Source organism: Neolamprologus multifasciatus, chromosome 3 (genome assembly GCF_963576455.1).
Source record: "Neolamprologus multifasciatus chromosome 3, fNeoMul1.2, whole genome shotgun sequence".
Taxonomy (NCBI): domain Eukaryota; kingdom Metazoa; phylum Chordata; class Actinopteri; order Cichliformes; family Cichlidae; genus Neolamprologus; species Neolamprologus multifasciatus.
The window spans coordinates 22,593,711-22,611,406 of record NC_140441.1 but is presented as its reverse complement, the minus strand read 5'-3'; the positions used below and the strand labels follow the sequence as shown (position 1 = coordinate 22,611,406).

The 17,696-nt window shown below is 39.7% G+C and overlaps 1 long non-coding RNA gene and 1 pseudogene across 2 annotated transcripts in view; one reads left to right on the top strand and one right to left on the bottom strand.

Annotated features, from left to right (window-relative positions):
• Positions 1–12,475, top strand: part of LOC146522036 (uncharacterized) — a 196,608-nt gene extending 184,133 nt beyond the window's left edge. Inside the window, exon 2 of the long non-coding RNA XR_014872246.1 lies at positions 11,539–12,475. This is a non-coding gene — a long non-coding RNA (uncharacterized LOC146522036). The remainder of the gene's footprint in view (positions 1–11,538) is intronic.
• On the bottom strand, positions 6,874–10,884 carry LOC146522037 (E3 ubiquitin-protein ligase RNF19A-like; annotated as a pseudogene). The gene is made up of 5 exons (XR_014872224.1): positions 10,580–10,884; positions 9,277–9,397; positions 8,887–8,975; positions 8,296–8,480; positions 6,874–8,200 (listed from the first exon to the last, which is right to left on the bottom strand). The product of XR_014872224.1 is annotated as an E3 ubiquitin-protein ligase RNF19A-like (transcript).
• Positions 12,476–17,696: the final 5,221 nt, after the last annotated feature.

Genomic DNA, 17,696 nt, shown 5'->3' with positions numbered 1-17,696 from the left:
CCTAAAAAGCGACAGACTATGGTTGTATCCCAATTCAGGGTCTGCAGCCTTAAAGACTGCATTTTAAGGCCGATTACGTCACAGCGAGGCGATGAAGGCTGTCCCAATTCAAAGGCTGCTCAAAATGCGGCCTCAAATGCATCCTTCATTTCCCTGAATTTCAAGGATGTTGCGGTGTAGACTTCGTGGCCCAACATATCCCAGAATGCATAGCGTGGAGGTGGGTGTGGATAATTTTGCCGAAGAAAAACTTCGGAAGAGGGGCGGATGAAGAGTAAACTTTTAAAAGGAAGTACTGAATATTATGTCACTTATTTATGTGCAAATGTTTAATAATGAAGAACATTAAACAATTACTGTTGGCCACATGTCGGCAAAGTTATGTGACATTAGTGATATTTGTACTTTCAGCGTTTACTTGGTTTTAAAGCCTTTACTTTAAAATATACGCCGTTCAATAGTTGACCTTAATCTTACAGAGAATGTGATGATTTTATGGATAATTAAAGTCAGTCATATATCCAAAAACACTACAAGCTGAAAGTCAGTGATGCTGCTCGGTTTGCAGTCCTGAATATCACGGCACAAGCAGGATTCACTGCACTGTTAATGTTAGTTATGTTATATTGCTGCCTCTGTTCGGTGGTGTTGAGCCAAACGGATTTTGGCAAGAAGTCATAAAATAAGGGAGAACACAGCATGACCTGTATTTAAACAATATATTTAAACAATCCTTCAAAATTACTTATTAATTTAGCAGACATAACAAAAATTTCACCACGAAAAATATGTGTTCAAAGCACCACATGCTAGCCCAATCTATTGGATTCCATCCACAACCTGGCGCGGATCATTGGAACACGTTCCTGAGGAACGCCTCGAGATGTGACAAATCGTCAGTATATTACGCGGTCGGAGTGAGAACATGCTCCAACATATCAAGGAGAAGCTATCCGCTCAGCTCTGTAGAGTTGGCAATCATAAGAAAGCAGTTCATTTTAATTTGTAGATTCACACTTCTCGTCATATTTTTGACCAACAAATGTCACCAAAGAGGACTGTGTTGAAAACATTTGAGTAATGAACCATTTTTCAATACAAGTTTCAATGCTTCAGAAAGCTTCATTTGGCCATCACTACTTTTCTGCCATGTTTTTTTGTCAGGGTACAAAACACATCTAGCTCCCCATTGTAGCTCCGCCCACATTATCTCCACAAAGAGCAAGATGGTGGTTTGTCTTGCACAACACTGAACTTTGACCTCAGATAAGATCTGAGTAGATAGATAGATTTTAAAAAGTCATTAAGCCTTACTGCAAACAATGGAGTTCCTATCATAGCCATTTTAGCAATCTCAAAAGGCAAGTGAATCCCAATGAGCTTAGTTCCGAGTCTGGTAAACTGCTGGATTGCACGCTGTGTTATGTCTGTACTTGAAAATGCATGCAAAGAGTCACGTAATGGCAGCTAAAGGATCATCTCTGTCTCACTGACTGTGGAATCCAACACCAGTCCATAGTACACATAATTCTAAGGCAGAGAGGTGGAGAGTTACCTGAAGAAGGTGGTGATATGGGAGACAAGACTGTCAAATAAAAGTATGGAAATTTTATCTAACATTTTAAAATCACTTTAACGTGAACAATTTGTCAAGAACCGAAGTGCATCAATGGTTTGCTGAATTTGCAATCTAATTTTATACCAAAGTTCTAGTGAAAATGATAGGAAGCCCTTGTACAAATTATTAAAGTACAGCATTTTACTTTCTTGTTTAACACAATTTTATTTATATGATGTAAAGAACCAGTGACATATTCAGTATCACTGGTACTCAAACTGGGGATGTCCGTGGTGTACTGAAAGACTTTCAGTACACCACGGACATCCCCTATAAGAGATAAGGACAGAGACAGGCATCTCCAAAAACGTTAGAGCACTTATGCAAATATGTGATGTCTTGATGAATCGAGCAGATATTTGAAGTTTACACAGCACCATTCTTGCATGAAAATATCTTCAAAGTTTATTTTGTGACCCAGAAAGTGTAATATTTCAAACTCCGCCACTCTGTGTTCCTCCGCCACTGCCTCATTTGAGTTTTGGACGAAATGGATTCTGGGATACTGCATTTTGTCATTTTGAGCTGATTGGAGACCAGAACAGCCAATCAGATTTTTTTGCATCCAAGTCTGTGATTGGCTGGTTTTGTGGCACAAATATAATGGCGTAGAGAAAGAGTTGAGCGTGCACGGGCAGAAATGTTGATAGCACGAGCAACACATTGTGAGCGAGCGCAAATGCAAAAACTGAGCGACAGGGGCTGCTATTGTGTGTGTGTGTGGATAATAGCAAACACTGAAATACATTTTTTGCACGCAGCAATGAATTTTGTTCACTTAAATGTAGCTTTTCTTTGCTCAAAATAAATTTCTCCTCAAAATGCAACACTTGCACCTGCAATTTGTTTTTACGTGCGCTCAGAATAGTGGCACAAAAATAATGCCATAGATAGGCCACGTAAAACCAGAGTCATGATAAACGATATATACGCGGCGTTTTTTCCTCAATAGTTTTGTCATGTTTACTGTCTAAGGACAGAGCTAGCAAGCACTCTGCTTATCAGAGAAAAAAAACCCCAAAAAACAGGGGAAGTTTTAGGAGTGATGGCGAGAGAGAGAGAGCAGAAAAAGAGACAGAGCGAGTTTTGAGATGTGAGAGATTTGTGACGTTTAGCGTGTTTGGGGTGTGTAGTTAATGTGTTGTCTTGTGTAGTTAGTGTGTAGTGTTGTGGATAGTTTTGTCTGTGACTGCTGTCTCCACGTAGAAAAAGGAGTGATACACCTGCTGCTGTCAGACCTGCAGGTATCAGGCTGTGATGTTCTCCTTTATAGTGGACAGAAATTATGTTTTTGGAGTGGCACAAATAATTTGTGAGGCATCTTATTCAATATAGAACAGCTGATTGTTCTGTAAATAGTTTGACAGGGTTATTTAAAAAAAATCAAGGTAAAAGGTAAATGGATGCAAATAACTTTGTTATTTGCAAAACTTGTGCATAGGATTTTAAAATTGACAATTTATATTTGCATTTAAAGTTATGAAATATGATTCATTAAACATGTTTGTGGTTGTTACAGTAAAAAAATATAACTTTTTCTACTCTCATTTCGTTTTTTGTCTGATGTTAGATCAATTGTGTTAATACAGTATGTCAAAATTAAAACATAACTGTAAATTCCGACACGTGAGGTTGTGCTGAAAAGAATGATACCAAACAAGGCAAAGTAAATAGTTTTTAAAGGTAAAATGTGGAGGGAAAATCAAAAGTAGTTAAAAATGGCCAATTATACCCTGGACCCCACAGGGTTAAACGTTTTTTGTAAAGTAACACAATAGTTACTTTTCAAGTAATGAATTACTTTTAGAATATTGTAACTCAGTTACTAACTCAGTTACTTTTTTGAAGAAGTAACTAGTAACTATAATTATTTACTTTTTCAAAGTAACTTGCCCAACACTGCATGTATCAACAAGTCAGACATTAAATGCACATTCTGGTGATTTAAAGGGAATATTTGAGTATTTTGATTATTAATAATTGACATTCATTAAACAGAGTTAAATTCAAGAAACATTATTATTAAAATGGATTTGTTATACAACATTAATAGAAACTACATCAGATATCATTTAATATTGTTTAATGTTCAAGAACAAATCAGCCTGTAATACTTTTGGCTTCTCTTTCAATAAAATCTGAAAGGAAAAGGCAACATGAGAGTATTGTAATGTGTGATGAATCAGAGTGACTGCTGCCTCTTAGTTTCCATGCCACACAGGTATGCATGGCACTGCAGAGGATGAAGTAAGGATTCATCTTCAAGCACTCAATAGTGAGCTTCAGACACAAAGCCCAACTCACTCTGAGGACAGATGACGTTTTGTCGTGATCCACCCTCTGATCAGAGGTGGAACAGGTGTCAACCCTTTGAACCTGAAGGAGAGTGGTGATTTTGCATTTCTGAGAAGCTTGATGTCATGGTTAAGGCATTGTTCATAATTGTTACTGTGGCTTCAAACACCATCATTAGATCTCAGACTTCCTTGTCTGCTGTGCAGATTGTGGGCCTGATGCTGAGGTTGGTCAGATCCTCTCTCTCTACATAGGTTTCAGAACCAGGACACTGTTGTGACAAACATTAAAGCTCAACATTTCAAATACACTCATGTCAAGAGTCAGAGAAGAAGCCTGATACCATCCTTATATCAGTGCAGTAAAACCACTGGAGTCAGGTTAGTGTGCCATGAATAATTACTGACGGTGCTTTGGACTTCTATGTAGCACAAACACCTTTACAGTGTTTTTTATAATGTCCATGCTCAATGAACAATTTACTCCACTTTCCAAATCAAAAAAATTAATTGTGCTAAACATATGTAAAATGTAAATAAAAAGCAATGCACTGCTTTAAAAAATATTAAATAGGGCAAAGAAATTGAAATATATGTGCAAAGTTTGGATTTAATGCAAAAAACACGAAATAGTGGAAATTTGTAATGCTTATAAGCCTAATTAGGTTTCTTAGTAATAGGGTGGCTCTGAGAAACAAACCAACATTTCTGAAAACATAAAAACAAAAACAGGAAATATAAGAAATGTAACTTTAAGGGGAAATAGGTAAATGTCCTTTGTTACAATATTATTCATATCAGCTTCTCCATTCTTTTGTTACACGGGTGGATATTGAAAGGGGTAATCAATCAGCAATTGATCTTACATTGGTTTAAAATCTCTGGCTGGTATTAGCAGCTGGAGAGTATACCAAGATAACACAGTAGGTAGTGACCACTATCCATTTTTTATCAGCATAGGAACAGACACAGAGAGAACACAGATGAAAACAGAGGGTAAGTGGAAATTTTAAAAGGCAAACTAGGATAAGTTTAGGGTTCGGAGTGAGGGTAGCTTGAAAAAATCTGAATTTCAACAAACCAACAAATGAACTCAGACATAAGTAAAAGTGTAGTGGATGCAGCCAAAGAATCTATCCTGTAAAGTACTGGGAACAAAAAAGAAAATGTTAACACCATGGTGCACACAAGAATGTACATTAGCAATTAAACCACAGAACAAGTTTAAAAATGAAACAAACAGAGGTTAGAAGGATCACAAAGAAAGGTAAGAGTTATTGTTGGAGAAAATGCTGCGAATCATTGGGTAAAAATACACCACTGGACAGGGTTTGGTATACAAAAAATGTCTGGCAATTCAAAAGATTGTTATTTTGCAACAATGATAGATAATGAAAATATTATAATAGACAAGTAAATCTGAATTATTAGAAAAACACTGACGTAAGTAAAGAACCTTAACAATAAAGAAACAACAATGAGAAACAACATTACAGAGAAATATCCAAATAATTCAGGATGAAGACGACAGTGAGGACGTAATTAATATCAAGTTTTCTTTGTCAGAATGGAACAAGGCATTAAAGAAATCTAGAAAAACAACTCCGGCTCAGGATCAAATCTGTTATTGTATGCTGAACAATCTGAGTGATGCAATCAAGGAAATATTGATAGAGTTATATAACAAGGTATGGGAGGAAGGAAAACTACCTAATAAATGAGAAAGATTGGTCAGGATTCTTCATAAGAACAAGAATAATTTAAAGAGAAGTGAATTATTTCAAATAAACTCAGGGGATATAGTTTTTGTTGACATTTTTAAATTTGTGAATTAAATTGGGAAAAAAAAGAATATATATATAATATATAATATAAAAAGAATATAATGGTGTTACTGTAGTTTCTGATCCATACGCCAATCTAGAAGGTGGTGGTAATGCACCTAAGAGTTGCTTGACAACCATAAAAACAGTAGCAGAAGCAGAAGGAGAAGAAATAGAAGAAGAACAAGATCGTTTCCCGTTAAGCTGTCAGCTCAGCGTCGGAAAGGAGCGCTGCAAAAATGCTTGTTGTAGTGAAAACGTTAACTGGAAGGTCAATAAATATCGAAGGGGAGCCATCTGATACAATTGAGAATTTAAAAGCTAAAATCCGGGACAAAGAGGGCATTCCTCCAGGTAGGTGTGGAATCACTGTCCTCCATGATCACGACTAAAACTAGCACTACAGAGTACTACATTACAGTTAACGCTAGACAGATTGTCACCTGCCCAGAACTACAGGTGTTACTTAATTTGTTTTTTTCCAGAATGGCCTGCAGTCACACTGTCTACTCATAAAAGTCATTTTGTAGCTTCAGCAGGTTTCATGGTGCGTTTGCTTGCACTTTGTAAACTAAGAAATCTTAATCCCAGTAGTCAGGAAAGTTGTTAAAAGGACATTTTCTGATTTTCCTTTGTTAAAATAAATTCATCAGTTATTTATTTCTTCTTCTCTACAAGCTGCATTTCTCTGTAGGGACATTTATATATTTCTACGAATTATAGAACCATAGCCGAGTATAACCATACATAGAAGAGCTCCTCCTCCACACTGAAAGGAGCCAGTTGGGGTGGTTCAGACTTCTGACCACGATGCCTCCTCAGCACCTCATATTTGAGGTGATTCGGTCATGTCTAGCTGAGAGGGGATACTGGAGAGATTCTGTCTATTGGCTGAAACAACAGGAGGTGGTGGCTGGGAGAGGGAGGTCTGGGCATCTTCCTGAACCTGGCTAAGATTTAAGCAATCTAATTTTACCCAAAGACACATGTAATTAATTAATTATTGACACATTTAATTAATAAATGTGTCATTAATTAATTAAATGTGTCATTAATTAATGTAAAAAAAAAAAGGAAAGAAACAAGATCACAAAAAATTTGCCAGTTTTTCTGGCAAAATAATGGCTACAAGAGAGACGGACCAGGGAAGTGAAAAAAAGAGGTGAGGAAAGGAAGGTGATAAATTTATCCAAAGGAGAAAAAACATTATGGGATGAAGGTGTAAAGTGTAAAAACATAAGAAGGTTATATGATGGTGAAAAAAACACAGCAGCAAAGTCAGGCAGTCTGGTGTTCTTTGTTCTTGTCTGGCTTGTTTAAGATCGGTTAGTTTCTTCTGAGAAAAAGTGATGTTATGAATATTTCTGTGCACAAAATTTGACAACAGAATTTACAAATTCAGAATCTCTATAATGGACGATTTTGTTGCCTCTACGAAATACAAGTGCTAACTCGTATAAATAATATCCAGTGATCCTGATTTTTACTCATCAATCACTAATATAATACAAAGATCTCCTTTGATTTCTTTCTAATCAATCTGACATTTTGTTTAATGCTTAGAAATTAGAAGCTACTGATCCACTATGTGCATGTTGATACAAAACAGAAGAAATACAGCACTTTTTATAAGTTCTTTATTTTTCACATTGCGCTTAAACTACAGGCCAACATTTTGTCTCACAAGAAGAGCTGACGCTTGATGCTAAGATTTCATTTGTAATAAACTGAGTGCTGATAAAGTTCATTCATATTTCATATTCACAGACATGTTTGAGTAAAAGATGTATGTATAATGATCTCTCTGCACAGTTACTGATTTTAACAGAACAATAAGTCTCTTGTTGTGCAATTTAAAGTTCAGCAAGTAGGAGGCAGAGAAACAAAGGCTGACAAAATAAAGCTCAAAGTGTCTTTTGGAGCTGAGATACGCAACACACATTTTTTTTTATACCAACAATTGTTAAAACCTTGAAGGAAAATATAAATATTCTCTTAAATTGTTCATATGTTATGGTTTTAAGTTTTCCTCCACACAGGGATGGAGGTCTGCCTTGGAGCAACCCCACTGGATCAGATTTCATATGGTGAACTGGTCTGTGAACATTCATGCTTCAGTTTCAGGCAGACAAAACAGAACTCCATTTTGCAGCGAGGACAGTTGATATTTTTTGCAGTTTTTTCTGTTATGCTCCACCCTCATGCCACATGTAGGACAGAGTCTGATGGCAGGGCAGCTGGTGACGCCCTCCACCTCAGGCAGACTGATGGTTTTGCATGTCTGCATGAGTTGCAGGTCCTTGTTCTCACAGCCGTCGTTGTCACAGCGGTCAGATCAAAGGCCTGCACCCTTCCACGGTTTCAGACACTGCCAGCAGAACTGGTATTTCTTCTTCTGATCAGCTGTGCATACGACACACTGGACACACAGGTTGGACAGATCCTTCCTCTCTACACTGAGGACACTGATGTGGGAAACAGTGTTTTAAAGAAAAGAAAGAGAACTCCACTTTAAACATTTTTATCAAAGTGAAATAAGCTGAAAGGTCACAATAATAACCATAAATCACTTACTGGCTGAACCTCACAGTGGTCTGCAAGAGCCAGACAGGCCATGTTCTCTTCAAAGTGCTGCATTTCCTCCACAGTCAGATCAGCCAGTCTGCGCACCTCCTGGTACGACCACTCATTATTACACTGCTTGGTTTCCTCCACTATAGCCGGACATCTGAATTTGTAATTCCCCTGAAAACAACAACAAAAAACACTCTCTGTATAATTAGAGAAATAACTAAGAACTGAAGTCCTTACTTTAATTATAATAATTATAATAGTACTTTGTTACATTTATATCTAATAAGCTACTGGTTATTTTCACAATCAAATCTGACAAACACACAATGATAACCTTTTAAAAAAGTAACTTATTTCTTGAAACGAGTACCAGTACCCAACTATTTAGCTTAAACAATGTATAAAAAAGCAGGATCTTGACCTAAAAGGTAACATCTGTATAATAATTTTAGCTAAAAAAGATTTATTTTAACAGAGCTCAAAACTTAAATAGAACTTTGTTGCACCACTGTTATCCAAATTAAACATGAAACTTTATTTACAAGAAAAAATAAAGGGCTACGAAGACACGACATACCTCATCCAGCAGGGAGCGACACCAACGTGTCAGAGATTCAGGAGTAACAGCGTGGCCGCAGGACATCTCTGCTCTGAGAGAGTCATCACCTGAGGAGGGAGTGAACAACAACAAATCAAACATGTTGTTAGTTTAGAGAGGAAACAAAGTCAAACTAGATTTGCATGTCAAGCTACCCCTCGACTCATCCAAATCCAACAAATCCCACACAGAGTGCATCATAAGCTGCTTTCTATCCCCACTCCTCCTTTAATACTGTGTCTGACTTAATCACCATCATATCTGCTTTGATGCCTGCTCTGATCTGTGCTGGAGTCCAGCTGCTGCTTCCAGAACAGAAACAAAACACAAAATATAAATTATATTCAGTAAAAATAAAACAAATCTTACATGATGAATCGAAGTCATCCTCCCTGTTGACAAACTTCAGGGTGGTGTCTAGAGGGTCGTATTTCTTCTCCACCTGATCCTGTCCACAAATGCTCATTTTGGGAATCCAGCACTACAAATACTGTAACATAAGATTTATATTAACATGTCAGCCTGTATACAGACCAAAAATAATGACTGTCATTCTCACAAGATAGGAGAGGAGTTTGGACTGAAAGGAGGATGAATGCTGTCTGATACACATCTTCAGTGTGCTGATGGTTCACCTTTTCAAGAGGGAAATGAACCAACGCATAAAAAACTAGAGATTTACACCCTACAACCTCAAACTGCTGTCAAATTAAAGTAGGAGTCTCAGATTTCAGTTTTTGTTTACATGCAAATATTTCTTTAACAACAAACAAATAAAAATGATTTTAAGTAGTTATTTGCTGCTGAATAATGAGTAGTTTTAGTGATTCAGATTTCAAGCACTTTACAGCACCAGAATAAGAGCAGAGCCTTTATGAAGTGGAAAAGTACAATTTGACTTGTTTTTATAAACTTTATGTGCTTTTGAAGATGCATTCATGTTATCTGTGGTTGGTGTCACTGTATGGTCTTCTTATTGTCTTTCTTGGACTGAATACAGTGAATGTTTTTTAATGTCTTCTTGCATCAGTCCAGGTTTTTGAAGTCTCCTCATATTGCTGGAGTTTTACTGGTGGAATTTTCCACTTTCATCCTAGATGAAAGTGTGCACGCTGCTAGAAAAGACTCAGTGTGTTCATGGTCTCTATTTCACTCACAGATGAAGGCTTGTGTGCTGAGTTTTAGTTAAATAACCATTAAAAAACGTATGTTTTAGCTTATGTGTGTCCCTTACACAGAGTACTTAAAATGTGAAGGGTTTTGAATCCAGAAGCTTTCATTCTTAAAACAACTTATTTAAAAACCTCCTGTGAGGTGTGGCGAGTCACTCAAGGAAGTTCCACCTGCCTTTAACTTTGTTACAGAACGTTAACGTTTCTCTTTCTTATGAGATTGTTATTACAAAGTAGTAAACATGTCCACAACATTTATGTAATATTTTAAAAGAATATAAACTTAAACTTGAAGGAGGCTTCGTAGTTATTTAAGTGGATAAACTGAAGATATTAACAGGCAATTTAATAAAGGTAGAAATGTTGTGTCTTCGCTTGTTGGCACAGCTCTAGCAGTTTTAAAGACTTCCGCTTTTATTTTAATGGTCAGCCAGAAGTAGGACAGCCACACAAGTAACTCCCTGGTTTGATTTAAGTATTCAAATAAATATTAAATTTACCAGGAATCACGAGTCTCCAGGGTCTGTGTGTACTTCCAGTGGTGGGTCCTTGTGTATCTGTGTGTATCCCTCCTCTCTGTCCCACTTCCTCGTTCAGCGTCGCTACGGCATCGAAAGTGAAAGTTTGCTGATGTCGGTAAATCAGATAGGCTGCACGGTGAGTACTTTCCTGTTTACCCTCCCTTTTTACTACTCACCGTTACAAAACATCATCATCTGTGCTGTCTGGACTTACGGGTTATAGCGTCAGTGCGTTTGGTACTTTATACTGAAGTTGTGATTGTTTTACTGTTGCTTGAATGGTCTGTTTTATCGCCCGTGAAGGCGGGTAAGCACGGCTAAGAGGCGGCAGCATGGTTCAATAACACTCGAGACACAGACTGTTACTGTGGACGAATTCATTCAAATTTAAATTGTAAACCAAAGGCTTTGTAATGATAGCACATTACAAAAGAAACCTGTACTACAAACCGTAAAAGCATTGTGTTTATAATGTTGCTTTATTATTACCAGCTCAACTTTACTTAGGCCAGGTTTATTTAAAGCATGCTACATAACACAGCAACTGTACTGCACAGAGAGAGAAAACAGAACAAATGAGAGGAGGCAGACAGGACAGCGTCACACAGCTGTTGCAGATGTGTCTGACTGCCGCACATCCATGACTCTGCTGTTCCACCACATCCTAAAGTTCAAGGTAACTTTATTTATACCCATAGGCAAGCTAAATTTGCTTTACAGAAAAAATGACAGCATTTGGCATCCCTTTAAAAAACACACATACCTAGTAAAGATATAAACCTCACTGTGGCACATATATAGTAATTTTAATATTTCGAATCAAAAACAGTTCTTATTTAATTCAGTGACAGCAACGGGGACAAAGCTATTTTTATAAAGCTTTGTCCTGAGGGAAAAACCTGAAATTCACCCCTTAGCGGATGGGAACCATTTTTAAGGATTGATAAAGCCATCCTCTGTACCTGCTTGGAGTACAGGGAGGCTAAACAAGACTGTGGCTCACCTATCAGACGACTGGACCATCTCACTATCTGATTTAGAGAGTTTTTCTCTGTGACAGAGGTCTGACCAAACCATGCCACCAAACAAAAGGATAAAACAGACTCAATAAAAGAACAATAAAACAAAGTTAAAAAATTTTGGTCAATGTGGAAATGAGCAAGTTTCCTAAGACAATAAAGGTGCTGGTGACCCTTTTTACAAACTGATTTACAATTTTGATCAAAGTTCAGTTTTTCATTGATTATGGTTCCAAGATATTTATATGATTGTACTTGCTCTATTTTCTGACCTTTAATTAAAATGACTCCGTGCCCATTTTGTTGTTTCCTAAAATCAATCACCATATCTTTTGTTTTAGATATGTTCAGCTGGAGATAAGACTCCTCACACCACTGAACAAAGTCATCAATGACTGGACCGTGGTTAGTTTCACCCTCTTTCAGTAAGCTGACAATAACAGAGTCATCTGCATATTTAATGATGGCCCTGTTTTCATATCTGCTCTGACACATGTTTGTATAGAGAATGAATAATAAGGGCGATAAGACGCACCCTTGAGGAGAACCTGTGGAGGAGAACACTGGGTCAAACAGAACCCCATTTATTCTCACTCTTTGTTACCTGTCAGTTAAAAAATCTAAAATCCAGCCCATCAGGTTTTTCCTGATTTCAAACTGTTCTAAAAGTCTTTTAATTAAAATATGGGGCTGTATTGTATTAAAAGCCGAAGAAAAATCAATGAAAAGAAGTCTTGCAAAAGTCCCTTTACTCTCTACATGTTTAAGAATCAGATTTAATAAAATCAAAAGTGCGTCCTCCACTCCTCTGTTGGGCCTATATGCAAACTGCATTGGATCCAGTTGATGTTCAGTCTCTTTCATAATCACATTTCTGATGATTTTTTCAAAGACTTTCATTACAACTGAAGTGAGGGCAACAGGCCTGAAGTTGTTTAGAATTTTTGGATGACTAGATTTAGGGACAGGAACCACGACTGCTTCTTTCCAAAGAGAGGGAACATGTTGTGTTTGCAAGGATTTATTAAAAATAACCTGAAATATAGGACTAAGTTCGTCAGCACAAGATTTAATTAGGCGGTCACTAATATTATCAGGACCCTGGCTCTTGTTCACATTGACTGTATGAAAGGCCTTTTTGACATCACGGAGTTCAATGATAAAGTGCTGAGTATCTCTCAGTTTCTGTCTCAGTTCCAAAATATCCTCGCTAAAATCAGAAGAACTAAAACGAGCATAAAACATATTTAAAGCATTTGCAAAATCTCTGTCTGAATTAAAACCATCTAAAATGATCTGACTGCTGTTCTGGGGATTTTGAAACCCTGCTATGGTTTTCATACAAGTCCAGGCAGACCCAAAATTTTTTGCAGCAAATTTGCCTTCAAGAAGGTTTTTGTAGCTCTGTTTTGCTTTCAAGATCTCGATTTTCAGTTCCTTGGTGGCTGTCTGAAAATCAGTAACAGCCCCCTCTTTAAAGGCCTGTCTCTTTTTCCTTAAACAGGATTTGACGCTTTTAGTGACCCATGGCTTATTGTTAGCATAGACTTTAACACGCTTACGGGGTATAATCATATCTTTACAAAATACTGCATAAGAGCTAGTAACATCCACCAGAGCGTCGAGATCATCTCCACAAGACTGAATAAAAACTTCCCAATCTGTACACTTAAAACATTCCTGCAAGGTAAGCACAGATTCTTCTGACCATATGTCAATGTCCTTAGTCTTTGTCTTCTCTCGTTTTAAGACAGTTTTATAGATGGGCAGAAGATGCACACAGTTATGGTCAGAAGATCCCAGAGGAGGAAGCGGGAGGGATTTATAAGCATTATGTCTGTGAAGGTTCTCAGTCATCCAAGTCATCGTAGTCAAAGGAGCTTGCAAAGAAAAGCGTCTGGACTTCTTTAAGTTACTTGAAGACGTTTCACCTCTCATCCGAGAAGCTTCTTCAGTTCTAAGGTCAAATGGTGGAGAGTCCCAGATATAAACCTAGTGGGAGTTTCCCCCCACAGAGGGACAAAAGGACCCCCTGATGATCCTCTAATCACCTGAGCTAAGGTGTGGAACTGGGTGTGGGTCCCAATCAGCCAGAGTTTCGGGTGAGTTCATTGTGAAACCTGGCCCCACCTTATCATGCGAATTCCTGAGGTCAGATGGCCCAGGGTGTGAGTGGGCGTTAAGGCGTCTGGGAAGGGATCTCAAAAACGGATTATAGATGGCAGAGAGTTGGTGTCGTAAACCACCGCCTCTGTTCAAAGATGGTCGCTCACAGTGGACATAGATGGCTTCTTTCACTCCTCTTTCAAACCATCTGTCCTCTCTGTCCAAAATGTGAACATTGGCATCCTCGAAAGAGTGTCCTTTATCCTTAAGATGCAGATGGACAGCTGAGTCTTGTCCTGTGGAGGTGGCTCTTCTGTGTTGTGCCATGCGCTTGTGAAGTGGCTGTTTGGTCTCTCCAATGTAGAGGTCTGGGCATTCCTCGCTGCACTGTACAGCATACACCACATTGTTAAGTCTGTGTTTTGGCGTTTTGTCTTTCGGGTGAACCAGTTTTTGTCTGAGTGTGTTGCTGGGTCTGAAGTACACCGGGATGTCATGCTTGGAGAAAACCCTCCCGAGTTTCTCTGATACACCGGCTACATAGGGGATGACAATGTTGTTGCGTCTGTCCTTCTTATCCTCCCTCGCTGGTGTCTGATCTTCTTTTCTGTGCCTCTTTGCTGACTTTAAGAATGCCCATTTAGGATAGCCGCACGTTTTGAGTGCTTCCTTTACATGTGTGTGTTCCTTCTTTTTCCCTTCAGGCTTAGAGGGAACATGTTCTGCCCGGTGGTGTAGGGTCCTAATTACTCCAAGTTTGTGTTCCAGAGGGTGATGGGAGTCAAACAGGAGGTACTGGTCCGTGTGTGTGGGCTTCCGGTAAACTTCGATGTTGAGGTTGCCATTCTCTTCAATGTGCACAGCGCAGTCCAGGAAAGACAAACAGTCGTCCTTTGTGTCTTCCCTGGTGAACTTGATGTTTTTATCCACAGCGTTGATGTGCGCAGTGAAGGATTCCACTTCTTGTGTCTTGATTTTGACCCAGGTGTCGTCTACATATCTGTACCAGTGGCTGGGTACTCTTCCTTTGAAAGAGCCAAGAGCCTTCCTTTCCACTTCCTCCATGTAAAGGTTGGCTACAATAGGTGACACGGGGGAGCCCATGGCACAGCCATGTTTTTGTCTGTAATAGCCTTCGTTGTATTTGAAATATGTAGTGGTGAGGCAGAGGTGTAACAGTGTGCAAATCTGATCGGGTGTGAAGTTGGTCCTGTCCTCCAAGGAGTTGTCTTCTTGTAGTCGTTTTCTGACAGTCTCCACTGCCTCCGTGGTGGGTATGCACGTGAAGAGAGAGACTACATCAAAGGACACCATGGTTTCATCTGGATCCAGGGTAAGTTTCTGGACCTTGTCAGTGAAGTCGGTGGAGTTCTTGATGTGGTGTGGGGTGGGTTGACTACAAGAAGACAACTCCTTGGAGGACAGGACCAACTTCACACCCGATCAGATTTGCACACTGTTACACCTCTGCCTCACCACTACATATTTCAAATACAACGAAGGCTATTACAGACAAAAACATGGCTGTGCCATGGGCTCCCCCATGTCACCTATTGTAGCCAACCTTTACATGGAGGAAGTGGAAAGGAAGGCTCTTGGCTCTTTCAAAGGAAGAGTACCCAGCCACTGGTACAGATATGTAGACGACACCTGGGTCAAAATCAAGACACAAGAAGTGGAATCCTTCACTGCGCACATCAACGCTGTGGATAAAAACATCAAGTTCACCAGGGAAGACACAAAGGACGACTGTTTGCCTCTCCTGGACTGCGCTGTGCACATTGAAGAGAATGGCAACCTCAACATCGAAGTTTACCGGAAGCCCACACACACGGACCAGTACCTCCTGTTTGACTCCCATCACCCTCTGGAACACAAACTTGGAGTAATTAGGACCCTACACCACCGGGCAGAACATGTTCCCTCTAAGCCTGAAGGGAAAAAGAAGGAACACACACATGTAAAGGAAGCACTCAAAACGTGCGGCTATCCTAAATGGGCGTTCTTAAAGTCAGCAAAGAGGCACAGAAAAGAAGATCAGACACCAGCGAGGGAGGATAAGAAGGACAGATGCAACAACATTGTCATCCCCTATGTAGCCGGTGTATCAGAGAAACTCGGGAGGGTTTTCTCCAAGCATGACATCCCGGTGCATTTCAGACCCAGCAACACACTCAGACAAAAACTGGTTCACCCGAAAGACAAAACGCCAAAACACAGACTTAACAATGTGGTGTATGCTGTACAGTGCAGCGAGGAATGCCCAGACCTCTACATTGGAGAGACCAAACAGCCACTTCACAAGCGCATGGCACAACACAGAAGAGCCACCTCCACGGGACAAGATTCAGCTGTCCATCTGCATCTTAAGGATAAAGGACACTCTTTCGAGGATGCCAATGTTCACATTTTGGACAGAGAGGACAGATGGTTTGAAAGAGGAGTGAAAGAAGCCATCTATGTCCACTGTGAGCGACCATCTTTGAACAGAGGCGGTGGTTTACGACACCAACTCTCTGCCATCTATAATCCGTTTTTGAGATCCCTTCCCAGACGCCTTAACGCCCACTCACATCCTGGGCCATCTGACCTCAGGAATTCGCATGATAAGGTGGGGCCAGGTTTCACAATGAACTCACCCGAAACTCTGGCTGATTGGGACCCACACCCAGTTCCACACCTTGGCTCAGGTGATTAGAGGATCATCAGGGGGTCCTTTTGTCCCTCTGTGGGGGGACACTCCCACTAGGTTTATATCTGGGACTCTCCACCATTTGACCTTAGAACTGAAGAAGCTTCTCGGATGAGAGGTGAAACGTCTTCAAGTAACTTAAAGAAGTCCAGACGCTTTTCTTTGCAAGCTCCTTTGATTTATAAGCATTCTTCACCGTTCCGTAACAAAGGTCCAACATTTTATCCCGTCTGGTAGGACAGGATACATATTGATACAGATTGCCCAAAGTTGATTTAAGAGAGAGATGGTTAAAATCCCCCATTATAAAGTTTGGTGCGTCAGGAGAGAGTGCCTGCAGCTTCTGCACTACGTCTGAGATGATGCTGCAGGTGGAGGCGGGGTAAGCCCTCGGGTGAATGTAAACTACGGTAATAAAAAGTTGTGGAAACTCACGAGGGAGATAAAAAAGGGCGCAGTGACACGGATAAAAGTTCAACATCTGGTGTACAAATACACTCTCTAACAGTCACAGTGCTACAGTAACGTTTGTTCACATACAAGCATACTCCCCCTCCTTGAGATTTCCCTGTTACCCGTGCATCCCGATCCTGAAAGATGGCTCCAAAACCGTCAATTGAAAAATCGGCTTCTCAGACGCAATTTAACACCTCCACGTCTCCCTCTTTTCCCTCATTCTGTTAGAGTCTTTATGTATAAAATCCGGCATACATGAGGTGAGGTCCTTACCATCATACGGTAAGTTAAGTTGTAATAGTTCGTGGCGGGAGTAAACAATCCTCAGCTGACTCACGGCCTCGCCCACATCATTGGAAGCAAGCCAGCACAGTAGAAATCCAACCACAATGAAGAAAAAAGAATCCATGACGTTCTCACTGTTGTGGAGCGTCACTTTGTAAGAAAACTGTCACTTCCTTCAACCAAAACACATGCCAGCGATAGAAACGAAAAGAAACGAAAAGAAACGATAAGAACTTAAAAACTTAGGATGCCAAGCTCTCACTCACTGCCGGTCGCTGCGTGCGCATGCGCTCAGGTGTCAGTCAATTAACAGTGGATCTGTTGGATTGACATCTGGTGACTGTGGAGGTCATTTGAGTACACTGAACTCATTTTAATGTTAAAGAAAACAGTTTGAGATGATTTGAGCTTTGTAACATAGTGAGTTATCCTGCTGGAAGCAGTCATCAGAGGAATGGTCCACTGTACACCACCAGCAGCTTTAACTGTGGATATACGGCAGGATGGATCCGTGATTTATGTTGTTTATGCCAAACTC